The 6897-nt window shown below is 39.1% G+C and overlaps 1 protein-coding gene across 8 annotated transcripts in view; it reads left to right on the top strand.

Moving 5' to 3' along the window:
- The window catches only part of fam49a (family with sequence similarity 49 member A), a 42247-nt gene that overhangs the window by 11229 nt on the left and 24121 nt on the right, over positions 1-6897 (top strand). The window contains exon 1 of one of the 8 annotated variants that reach the window (XM_020618144.1): positions 605-629. The exons of 6 other annotated variants lie outside the window; for them this stretch is intronic. The gene's annotated coding sequence lies outside the window, so the exon portion shown is untranslated. Of the gene's footprint in view, positions 1-604; positions 630-6897 lie in introns of those variants that run through there. One more of the 8 variants, XM_020618140.1, reaches the window with a different exon arrangement.

Below are 6897 nucleotides of genomic sequence, written 5' to 3'. Positions count from 1 at the left end.
AGAGAGAAAGGACAGCAGTATTTCCTGTTACATCTGTAATTGTTTTTGTGTGCTCTTACATCATAAATAATGTAAGAACAATTATATAATGTTTCTAACCCTAGGTTATGACTCCATATTAAATGAATAATGTTTGTTTTTAGAATTAGCAATCAGGATTTTCTTTTGAGAGAACAAAATATGTTAAAGGGGACGCACTGATTTTTGTAATTTATTTATTTTTCCTCCCATGTGTATACTGTATTGGTGTTGAATGTCCATGTTAAACATAGCCAGATTTCTAAAACTTTAGGCAAACCTATGTTAAAATTCTTCTTGCAAGGCAAAATCCCGGTGCTTGGTTGCAGTGGGTTTTTTTTCCTACTGTCCTGACACTGATATTTGAACATTGTGGAAGCCCATAAGCAAACCTCTGCTCTGGGCCTCAGTGTTAGAGATCATTTGTCATTTTTTTTGACCTTGTTCAGCATTTCAGCCGCTGCATTTTTGTCTGGGCTTTATTAGAACAGCCAGGTTCAACAGCCGCTGCCTACCACCTGGCCGTCGAGAACTGTCAGTTATGCTGCCACTGAGGGATTGTGGCAGTATCAGTGTTATGGGACCAGTGTGTTGATTCAGAACCTTTAACTGTAAGTATGTTGTGGTGTTTTTTCTTTGTGGCTTATTATGATCAGCGTTCACACAAGTAACAGTAGCTATTTCAGTAACCAGGTGTGGTGGTGGGTTTGTGTTTACACAGACATGATAACCCTCCTAACTAGCTTGCTAGCTTAATGGTGAGTTTGTGAATTTCTGAATTCTCAATCTGTTTCAAACCTATCTCAGTTCCAGTGATTAATTTTTTTGTGTAAAGCAGAGACCAGCCTTCCCCCTTCCTTTCCTCTCACAACTAACAGCAGCCCAACTTCTCTCTTAGCATGTAGCTGATAGAAGCTGCAGAATACCATTGGTTCTGATCCAGGAGTCTGACACCAAAAAGTAGAATGTGGCCCATTTTTTCCTGCATCATTGCTACACTCTGCTACACTGCTACATGTATACAGTGTGTGAGTAACATTGCCTTTTTGTTTTGAAAATAGCCAGCAGTTTGTGAAATGTAAGTTAGTCTTGTAATTTTTCCTTATATCACATCACATCAGGATCCTTGTGCCAGCATTACCAGCATATACAGTGGGTACGGAAAGTATTCAGACCCCCTTAAATTTTTCACTCTTTGTTATATTGCAGCCATATGCTAAAATCATTTAAGTTCATTTTTTTCCTCATTAATGTACACACAGCACCCCATATTGACAGAAAAACACAGTTTTTGACATTTTTGCAGATTTATTAAAAAAGAAAAACTGAAATATCACATGGTCATAAGTATTCAGACCCTTTGCTGTGACATTCATATTTAACTTAGGTGCTGTCCATTTCTTCTGATCATCCCTGAGATGGTTCTACACCTTCATTTGAGTCCAGCTGTGTTTGATTATACTGATTGGACGTGATTAGGAAAGCCACACACCTGTCTATATAAGACCCTACAGCTCACAGTGCATGTCAGAGCAAATGAGAATCATGAGGTCAAAGGAACTGCCTGAAGAGCTCAGAGACACAATTGTGGCAAGGCACAGATCTGGCCAAGGTTACAAAAAAAATTTCTGCTGCACTTAAGGTGCCTAAGAGCACAGTGGCCTCCATAATCCTTAAATGGAAGACGTTTGGGACGACCAGAACCCTTCCTAGAGCTGGCCGTCCGGCCAAACCGAGCTATCGGGGGAGAAGAGCCTTGGTGAGAGAGGTACAGAAGAACCCAAAGATGACTGTGGCTGAGAGGATCTGCAAGGAGGAATGGCAGAGGATCCCCAAATGCAGGTGTGAAAAACTTGTTGCATCATTCCCAAAAAGACTCATGGCTGTATTAGCTCAAAAGGGTGCTTCTACTAAATACTGAGCAAAGGGTCTGAATACTTATGACCATGTGATATTTCAGTTTTTCTTTTTTAATAAATCTGCAAAAATGTCAAATTCTGTGTTTTTCTGTCAATATGGGGTGCTGAGTGTACATTGATGAGGAAAAAAATGAACTTAAATGATTTTAGCATATGGCTGCAATATAACAAAGAGTGAAAAATTTAAGGGGGTCTGAATACTTTCCGTCCCCACTGTACAGTATGAGGCCAGACAGACCCTTCACCAACAGCAGTCTGGCATTGTGGTTTCATCTTGTCCTACTGTGAAGTGACATTAACACTGCCACCACCACACAGCAGTGCCAGTAACACATAAAATCTTGTCAGCAAAGCTCCTTCTGCTGATTGTCGTGGTTTCTGGTTAAAATGACAGCCAGCAGGGTCATACCAGCTGTCGCTAACTAACATTAACTCCGTGACTTAAATTGATGACAGGACAAAGTGAAAGTGGCTGCTGTCAGGTTAGTCTTAAAACTAACCTTTTAATGAATGTCAACCAAACTCTTTACATACTGTTCAAGTTATGGCTTTGCTACTGTACTGTACTGCATTTTACCTACCCACTTTATATTAGATATTCTTTTGTTTGCTATAAATAAAGTGCTTTATTTTTAATGAGTGTCATTTTTAAATGTGGCAATAAATTTTGTAGTCATAGACCTGTAATGTGGCTGCATTGTGTGAACAGGTAATATGAAAAACCTGGTTCATTTAAATCCTTGAAGTTCTGGTTAAACATGCAGCCACTTGGTTTTTGGTCTAGAAGCAGTTATTGTAGTTTGGCTCGATGTTTAAGTGCTGTCAAACCTTTTTACAGTGTTTTTATGGCTGCAAAGGTGCTGGCATAGCTTAAGTGAAAATTTTTTCCGGGTCACCGCTGACCCGAACAGAACACAAGGGTTTAAGCAGAAGGCTGGAACCATATCCCCCTGTGTGTATGGAACATAGATTGATAATAGGAATTGGATACCAGACTCAAGACAAGATGGTGCTTGCTGACTTCATTGAAAATTGCTTTGTGGTTTGCTGCTTTGGTGTTGTACACACACACAGTATTTCAAATTTCATTTCTAACTATGATCTTTGGGGATCTTTATCTCACTATCTCATCTACAGCAGACATTCTAGAAATATACTGCTTACAAGAATAGTAACAACAAAGTCAGATCATGATCATATAGTTAGACGGGTAAAGGAGTTCCCACACATTTAGGCACCTGTTGGTTGGTCTCTTTGTTGAGACTGATGCATTTCCTGTTCAGATGAGTACCAGCTGTATTGAATGAAAGGTTTCACTTGCAGTATTGAGAATCCTAACTTCCTGTTTTTCATTTGTAGTTTTTCTGAGGATTATGTGCATCAGTATTAGGATAGCATTGAAAGAGAATGCTGCACTTTCTGAGAAAACATGCATTTGTTAGAAAGTGAATGAAGGCATTTGCTGTCCTATCCACTGTGAAATAACATCTGAATGGTTACAAATGTCCCCGTTTCTCCACACTCCCTCAAAAATCTCCAAACCCTGAGCTCAATATGCTGTAATGAATCCATCCTACATGTAGCTATGCAGAATGGAAGAAAGATGCTCCAGAGTTGGCAAACACACACATGCATTCATTTACTCATGAGAAGATTGACGTTTTCCAGCCCATTGAACCTCTACTGTGGGTTCACCCTTGTTTGAACTCCTAGAGGGTGTCTGGAGAAGGTAGATTGTGCTGAGCCAGATGTGTTGCCCTTCCCTCCCCCATTCTTCAGCCACTCCCTCATGTCATCCTTTGCTTTTTAAGATGCAGTAGGGGACAGGCTTTTGCCAACAGTGACATTTGCACTCAAATGCACATAGTCTGAATATGCACATTTTATCTCCTTGCTGGATATGAGCCAAAGGTGGCCTGGCCTGGGACTTGTGCTTACTCTTTCTTCACTCAGAAATTTGCACACAAACCCTCTTCGGGTGACCTGAAGCCATGCCGGAAATGTGCTTTTTCCAGTGGTGGAGATGATCATTCATGTAAAAAATTGATTTACAGATTCAACCATGGATCAACAGCTGTCACGCTATCCAGAGTTTGTGCCAAAGCTTTCTGTCTCCAGTTTTATGAAGGATGTGGAGCATGCAATGGAGCAGCCACAGCAAATTTGACTGTGAATCTCCTAAAAGTATGGTTATGTCACACAAACTACATATATTATTATTAACAGATGAAAACAAACATTGAAACTGCACATCCATTGTACATGTCTCTTATTGCGTCTTATTTTGAATGAAGCAAAGCATTTGCATTGTCTTTTGAACTCCTTTAAATGAAATAGTACTGTAAGTGCATTAGGTGTTGTCATAGATGGACCCAGTGACGGTGTCTGATTAATTTATACTTTATGAGCACAAATGAGTAATTTCTGCTTGAAAAAAAATCACCCACAATGCCAGAATTCTGTATGACTTTCCATGCAACATTAACAGTGAGGTGTTGTCACTCAGCCTGCACTAAGCACCTGTTCCATGTTTTTAATCCAAATAGCTATTTATTACTTATATTTCCAAAAACGGTGCCAGCAGTCTGTCTTAAATGTCTAATTTTACACAATTGGTAGCTGGAAATGGTTGGTCAATAAAAGCTTTCGTTAGTAGTAATGTTTTTTTAAACTATAACTAAACTGCAGCTCTGTCTGATTGTTGTTAGACTAGTGCGTGCTGTGTTCAGGTTGTAGGATAAACAGAAACCGTGATGACTGTAAACCGTCTTAACTATACAGGACCAGGAAGTTCTGTTTCCTCTTAACCCTCTGCACTAAATGATGCTGGTCATACAGTATTTGTAGCACCAGAATATACATTTTGAATAACAGTTCAGCGGTATTCACCCTACACTATAAATATCAAGAGCCATTGTTTTGTATAGTTGCCTTTTCAAGGAAGCACTGTATTTCCAGCTTGGCGCGACAGCCTTGACTCTGTCACCTGAGGCTGTTAGGCAAAGTCAAGTCATTCCTTTCTTTTAATGATTTTGAGTTTGCATTCCATGCTTTTATCACCTCCCGCCTTGATTATTGCAATGCTATATACTACGGTGTTAACCAGTCCTCCCTCTCTCGTCTTCAGATGGTTCAAAATGCTGCTGCTTGTCTTTTGACAAGTACTAGGAAATTTGAGCATATAACCCCGGTACTGGCTTCTCTCCACTGGCTTCCAGTCTGTTTTAGAATTGATTTTAAGTTATTGATTTTTGTTTTTAAGGCTCTTAATGGTTTGGCACCATCTTACCTCACTGAATTAATGCTACAAGGTCCCTCAGATCTTCAAGCCAGTTTCTTTTAGAGGTTACTAGGGTCAGATATAAACGCTGGGGTGACCGTGCTTTTACTGTTGCAGCCCCTAAATTGTGGAATAGTCTACCTTTTAATGTTAGGTCAGCTACTGACCTCAGTACTTTTAAATCATTGCTTGAAACATATTTTTTTGGCTTGGCTTTTAATACACAGTAGGGCTTGATGCATTCCTTTTAATTCCTTTTTAATTTTAATTTATTGAACCTATGTTAACTGTGTCTGTTATTGTACTGTTTTATTTTTATTTCTACTGATCTTATTTACTGTATTTTAGTCATATATTGTCATTTTATTCTGCCATGTAAAGTACTTTGGTCAGCTGGATATTGTTTTTAAAGTGCCATATAAATAAATTTGATATGATTTATATTGTCTCATAGCAAATTTTCTGTGAAGACTTGTTAGGACAAAGTCACTTCAGCTCTTGACCTTGAGAGACATTCTCAGACTTTGTCTCTTTGTATCGTCTTGCTCATCAGTCTCCCAGCACTGTATGTTAAATACAGGCAGGATGTTACTTCACTTCATTTGTCCTTTTCCATTGACTGACTATGGAGAAAATATGAGGATTCCACTACACACAGTATGATACAAACCTTACAATCCAGGCCACACTAAATTCCAAGTTGTTGAAGGTCTCGTTGTTTTTGTGTTGATATTGTCATGTGTCACTTTCAAGGACAGCATGTGGTTTTGTTACACATTCTATTAGGTGTCTTTCACTTAGTGTTAGTAAAGGCCTGGTTGAAACCCGTTTGCCAGCACTGCTCCCTGCCTGCTGTACATAGACACGGTTGAAATTTTCCCACCTGTCAGTGTGTGTATGACTCATTCTCCAGCGATTCTGATGGCTACTGTACATCACAGCTACAGCGGAAGATGAGTAATTTCAGATTGAATGGCAATTAATAGATGCCAGGCAATTAGCATGTTTCTGAATGCATTTTCAAGGTAACGTCGGCAGCTTACAGGGTGCGCTAGAAGAACACCCTAACCACGAAGAAAGCACAAGATATGTTGTGTTTACATGCTGGAGTTTTGGCTTTGTTGGTTTAAAAAAAACAAACACACACTTCAAGCTGCTGTCGGACAAGTTTGCAAATATGATATGCTTAGTGATTATTGAGTATTCAGTGGTTTGAAGCTAATGTAATCACAGTGTGAAAACACAGCTGATATGAGAGCCAGATAAAATAGACTTGTGGTTGCTTATATATCTTGTGTAAACTCTGGCTACAGAACACTGGAGTAGGGCACTCAATGGTCCCTGTGTGTGTTTCCATGTCACATACATCAGCGCACCTAAAAGACAGCTGTACCGTCCATTTGTTAACATGCTGACAAGAATTGAAAATATTGACTGTGCTACATAAAGTGTGCTGTACAGTTTTGCTCTACTTTTTTTGCTTTTGTTTTACTTTCTTAAGTCACTTTTTGTTCTTTTTCCTTTAGTTTATTCCCTTCGGCAACATTGAAGCATCGGCACAATAATGATGCTTTCCTTCTTTAGGCTGTTAGATGTTGTTTGGATTCACAATTCCTTTTCTAAGGGGTAAATTTATTTTTATTTTTTTGCGACTTCCCTCAGGATTATTTCTGGCATTTT

This window comes from Monopterus albus, unplaced genomic scaffold, assembly GCF_001952655.1.
Source record: "Monopterus albus unplaced genomic scaffold, M_albus_1.0 scaffold201.1, whole genome shotgun sequence".
In the NCBI taxonomy this organism is placed as follows: Eukaryota; Metazoa; Chordata; class Actinopteri; order Synbranchiformes; family Synbranchidae; genus Monopterus; species Monopterus albus.
This window is presented reverse-complemented; position numbering and strand designations above follow the sequence as displayed.